We start from the raw sequence: 6634 nt of genomic DNA on the forward strand, positions 1-6634 counted from the left end.
TCTAAAAAAGTAGTCTAGGGGACACGGCACACACAGAGGGTATTTATAATGCCACGAGACAGTCTTCTCCTGTTTCATTAGCTGTTCTTGACTCATGACTGGAGCCAGGCTCACCGCTTCTCCCAGCCATTGGCTCCACCCCCAGTGGCAAATTCACTATCAACTTACTTTATTCTTTGGGTACAAATCATACACACCCTTGCCTTTTAAAATACATCTCTATCCTAGCTATATGAGTATCAAAATTCCATATACATATGTAAATTGCAAATTTGATGGATAGTAACATTGTTTTTAGTACATTATAAATCGATTACTCCAGTTTAAAGTCCTCTACAGACAACAGAACAGCTTCATGCACATGGCTTCAAGACTGTCTTACTTTTTTTGGTAATACATCTGATATGAAATTAAAATGGAAAGACTCTTTCTGATCCTGCAGTCTGAATAAGATGTCACATCTTTAAAATGCTCTCCTTGTCCATCCTGGAATACTTTAACAGCCACATTTCTCTCGGTAGCAGAGACTGACTAATGTTTGGAATATCCAATAGTCTATGAAAAAATATAGAGAAACTAACAATCTTTGTGTCACAAACTAAAGGAAAACAGAATCATATTCAGGGCAAATCCGTGAGGGAGGAATTGAGTACCTTGAGGTGTTGGGACTGCTTAATTAAGATATACATTAAGCACTGCTATGATGTAAAAAAGTTACCTTTTCAGTAAAGAAAAGTCTATTCAGGAAAACCAGACTTGCACATGTATTTTGTTTAAAATAGTCTGCCAATTTTAAATAGGTTCCTAGCTCTACTTATTAAGCAAGTTCTGTTTAATGTTTGGGGATGTGCTTAGAATAAATTTCCAGTTAGGAAACCTCTTGACAGTATTGTTGGTGGGGAAGGGGGTGTGGGTAAAATGGTTCATTTTCTGTCTTCATTTACAAGCTGTGTGACCTTTAAGCAAGTTATTTAAATTATCTGAGCCTCAGTTTCATATTCTGCAAAGAAAAAATAGTACAGTTTGGTTCATTTAAAACAAAATAATATGTTGAATAATACTGCCTTGTCTAGTGTCTGGCACACAGCAAGCACTTTCAAAGGGGCTGTTATTATTTACCCAAGAGCCCTTGCAATTCTTGGATTATAATACCAGCTTTTACAGAAGGTATCACGAAAAGTTGCCTTAGTTTGTATAAGCCTCTTTCACCTAAAACATCTAGCATGTCACCGTCCTGTTCATTCTAAATGCCAACCAGAAAAACACAGATGCAACAGAGAGGAATGGGAAGCGTTTTCCACCTGTAATTAACGGGCTTGCCTCTGCCCGTTCACCTACCGGAGCATCGCTGGAGTGTACATGAATACACTTTCCAGCCAACCCTGTCCCTCCCCCAAGGAGTCATAAACCCAGGCTGAAGATTTAGCACAGAACCATCTGCGGCAGCCCTGTGACAGCTCTGTTACTGCCACCCGCCTCCTGGGAGGGCCTGTGTGCAGCACAGTGAGCCAGAAAGAAAACATTTTCGGCTCCGCTCCAACAGGGGCCTGGAGGAGGGAAGGCGGAGGATGCCCAAACACACAGATTTCTGGTAGAGGAGTCTACAACCCAGAACACCCTAACCAGTCAGAGCACCAATTTCAAAATATCTCAGTCTAAATAATCCTTCCTTGTTGCTTTAGAAAATAGAAAAGAAGTATCTCCAGTTGCCAAAAATACACAGAAACACACACACACACACGCGCATTCACAGACAGGCTTAATATTTCTTAATTACTGAAAAACAGTAATATTATGTTAGAGGTAATTCATTTTAAAGATGCAGATTTTGTTTTCTCACAAACTTGATTATTTACAGTAAATTACAGGGTTTTTATTAGCATTGGTGTTAGAACATTTTGTGAAGGTTGGTCTATGGTACATATTTGAATATAAAAATACAGTTTAAATGACTTTAAAAAACTGATCCATAATTGGATATGTAGAGGTTGGCAGTTTTCCAAAAGATTAAATATAAAATGAATGGCTTCATCAAAGGTATGCACAGCAAGAGAGTATCTAGGACTGTGGAATATTTAGGACCAAGGAAGTCCTAAATCTTCGGAATATTAAAAATAAGAGATAATTTTCAGTTAAATCAACAAAACAAGAACAAAAAAGGAACCAATAAAAAATAAATGCAAGAATGAATAAACTGCTGACAAATGAATGCAAAAGCACTGCACTTCCAAAATTCTAAATCATCATCTTTATGAAACCTAAGCAATCATACATTACTGTTTCTTGAACATCTTTCTTACGTTTAAATAAATTAAAACTGAGGCTTTTTAAAAACAGTTTTGTGTTTTTTCATTTATTTTAATGCATGGGAAACAGACAATCCAAAAGAAGAAAAAATCACCAATAATGTCACCACTCCAATGTGCATCCTTCCAATGATTATATTAAAATGCAGACATTTTTCTCTTTTTTATTTTTTAATTAAAAAAATTTTTTTATATAGAGACAAAATCTTGCTATGTTTTTCAGGCTGGTCTCAAACTCCTGGCCTCAAGTGATCCTTCCGCTCTAGCCTCCCAAAGTTCTGGGATTACAGGCATGAGTCACCATACCCTGCCACAGACATTTTTCTTTACACAAATGGAATTGTACTATTGCTATCATTTTAAAATCTGTTTTTTTCACATAATGATATAATAATTTTCTCATATTGTTGGTCTTCACTATCTTTATATTATTTTATTTGGGTGTAAAAAAAAGTCTCTAATCCACTCCCTAGTGTCAGACACCTAATTCTTTCTAATCTTTGCCATTCGAATCCAATAACCATTCTTAGAAACTAAATTTTTGCATGCATTCATTGGAACTTCCTTGGATACATGATTACAGGCTTCCCTGGTGACTCAATGGATGTCCTCCATGTGAAAAGCATTGCTATGTTTTACTAGATTGTCCTCTACATCTGGGATCTAACTTAAAGGTCATGGGTAGTATATGAGAGAATCCACCTGTATGGGTCTCATCAACTTTAGATATTACATAGATTTGAATGCCTTTGCCACTTTGCCTGAGGATGTTTTAATTTAAACATTGTAAAAAAGATATTTGCGTCTGTTAGCTACAGTATTTGTACGTATGTGTGACAGAGCCAGTTACTCCATGCCCATTGTTGTGGGTTTGTTTTTTTCCTCTTGCCCCATTACCTTGTTGTAGGAATCTTCTGGAAACATTTCTTTATCCATTAAGAAAATCAACCCTGTATCCCAGAGGCTGCAAATGTTTTCCATGTTTTTTTACGTAACTTATATTGTTGATTAGAATAATTTTAATGTACACAAATAGTCATGTAGTCAAATATACATCTTTTCCCCGTGGCTGTCTTTCTAGAATCATGCATCCATGCCTGTGAAATACGTGAGCACACACCCCTGACACCCCCTCCAGTCACCCTCCACAGAGAACACCTTCAATCCTTCTCTCACACTCTCACACTTCATGTGAACATGAATTTGCATGTTTACCATGTGCTTTGTTATATTACATCACTAATTTCAAAAGATGAATTTTAAAGAAAACAAGCTTCATGTCAAGTAAGGGCAAAACTAATATTAAACCTTATTGCATTCGTTTGCTAGCGGTGTCATAACAAAGTACCACAGATTGGGTAGATTAAATCACAAAAATTTATTTTCTCATAGTTCTCGAGGCTAGAGGTCCACAATCATGGTGTTGGCAGAGTTGGTTTCTTCTAGGGCCTCTCTCCTTGGATTGCAGATGGCCGTCTTCTTCTGGTGTCTTCATATGATCTGCCTTCTGTGTGTGTCTGTGTCCTAACTGCCTCTTCAAATAAAGATGCCAATTATATCCGATTACAGCCTACCCTAAAGACCTTGTTTAACCTTAATTACTTCTGTAAAGACTCAATCTCCAAATATAGTCCCATTATGAGGACTAGGGGTTAGGACTTCTACATATAAACTTTGTGGGGGAAAACTGGCTAGTCATATGCAGAAGATTGAAACTGGACCCCTTCCTCACACCATATACAAAATTAACTCAAGATGGATTAAAACTTAAATGTATAACCCTAAACTATAAAAACCCTAGAAGACAACCTAGGCAATACCATTCAGAACATAGGCACTGGCAAAGATTTCATGATGAAGATGCGAAAAGTAATTGCAACAAAAGCCAAAAATGACAAGTGGGATCTAAGTAAGCTAAAGAGCTTCTGCACACCCAAAGAAACTACCAACAGAGTAAAGAGACAACCTACAGAATGGGAGAAAATTTTTGCAAACTATGCAGGTGACAAAGGTCTAATATCCAGCATCTATAAGGAACTTAAACAAATTTACAAGGAAAAAAACATTAAAAAGTGGGCAAAGGACATGAAAAAGACATATATGTGGCTAACAATCATATGAATAAAAAAGCTCATCACTGATCATTAAAAAATTGCAAATCAAAACCACAATGAAAAATAATCTAACACCATTCAGAATGGCTACTATTAAAAAGTCAAAAAAGTAAGATGCTGGCGAGTTTGTGGATAAAAAGAAACATTGATACACTGTTGACGGGAGTGTAAACTAGTTCAAACATTGTGGAAGACAATGTTCAACCAGTGTGGCAATTTCACAAATACCTGAAGATAGAAATACCATTGAACCCAGCAATCCCATTACTAGGTATATACCCACAGGAATATAAATTGTTCCATCATAAAGACACATGCACATGTATGTTCACTGCAGCACTATTCATAAGAGCAAAGACACGGAATCAACCTAAACACCCATCAATGATAGACTGGATAAAGAAAATGTGGTACATATACATACACCATGGAATACTATGCAGCCATAAACAAGAATAAGATCATGTCCTTTCGCAGGGACATGGATGAAGCTGGAGGCCATTATCCTTGGCAAACTAATGCAAGAACAGAAAACTGAATACTGCATGTTCTCACTTATAAGTAGGAGCTACATGATGAGAACACATGGATATACAGAGAGGAACAATAGACATTGGGTGAGGGTGGGAGGTGGGAGGAGGGGGTGGATCAGGAAAAATATTTAATAGGTACAAAGATTAATATCTGGGTGATAAAATAACTTGCACAACAAACTCCCATGACACATGTTTACCTATGTAACAAACTTGTACATAATGAACTTATAAGTGAAAAATAAAATAATAAAAAAAAGTTTGAGATGGGTGACACAATTCAGGTCATAGCATTAACTAATACAATCCTTAATACAGAAGAACAAACTAAACAAAACTTTAAAAATTGCACCTTAACCTACCCTAGTCAGCTGCCTGCTAGAAAAACAACAAAAAACAATCGATATATTTCCTTAGGGTTTAAACAAGACCCAGAATTGCATCACATAATACTCAAAATGTTGAAGAACGGATCCAGAATTCCTTAGAACATTACTATGATTTGAATGTTTTTGTCCTCTCCCAAAATTCAGGTTGAAACTTAATCCCCAAAGCAATAGTATTGAGTGGTGTGGCCTTTAGGAGGTGATTGAATTATGAGGACTCCTCCCTCCTAAATGGGATTAGGTGCCCTTATAATAAAAGGGCTGGATGGAAGGACTTTATCCTTTTTAGCCTTCCACCTTATGCCTCTCTGGAGGACACAGTGTTCAAGGTATCATCTTGGAAGCAGAGATGGGACCTTCACCAGACAATGAATCTGCTGGTGCCCTGATCTTGAACTTTCCAGCCCCCAGAACTGTACGAAACTTATTTCTGCTCTTTACATATTACCCAGATCATGGTACTCTGTTATAGCAGCAGAAAAATGGGCTAAGACACACACCAAGGACAGGAAAAATCACAACCCACAAGTAAAAGTAAAATTAATAGATACCAGTCCTGATATAACTCAGACATTAAAATCATTAGACGGAGACTTTAAAACAGTTATCAAAACCAAGCTCCGACATGTAAGGAAACACTTTTGACTTAAATGGAATGATAGAAAGTCTCTGGAAATAGACAGATGACATAAGAAAGAATGAAACAGAGATTCTAAAACAATAATACAATAACTTTTTAAATGTGAAGTTTAAACTACTAATACCAGAATTTTATTGTTGAACTATGTTAATGATTTCAGGTTAACATAATTTTTTAATTTCTAGTATTCTTTTATACTTAAAAAAAAAACTTGTTTTCAGAAATTCTCCAAATCCTGCAACCTCTTCCACCCACATTAGCTCAACTTGCTGGTTTTCTTTTTTAAATGAGAGCCATCCTAAAATTTTCTCTGGAAGAGCGTCTCCTCTGTGTCTTCTCCCAGGCTCTCCTCTCCTCTCAGAGCTTCTCTATTCTTACCATGTTGGTCAGGCTGGTCTCGAACTCCTGGCCTCAAGCAATCCACCTGCTTTGGCCTCCCAAAGTGCTGGGATTACAGGAGTGAGCTACCATGCCCAGCCGCTTCTCTATTCTTGACACTGATGTCATGGAGACTGGTTTCAGCATGGCAGATCCCAGGGGAAGCTCCAGGATGACTTTCATGGACAGACTTTTAAAGGGAGAGACTGACAGTGATACAGACCAACCAAAACATAGGTTAGTTATAATATTCATCTTTCCTAACGTGAGAAATATA

Source organism: Mandrillus leucophaeus, unplaced genomic scaffold (genome assembly GCF_000951045.1).
Source record: "Mandrillus leucophaeus isolate KB7577 unplaced genomic scaffold, Mleu.le_1.0 Scaffold89, whole genome shotgun sequence".
In the NCBI taxonomy this organism is placed as follows: Eukaryota; Metazoa; Chordata; class Mammalia; order Primates; family Cercopithecidae; genus Mandrillus; species Mandrillus leucophaeus.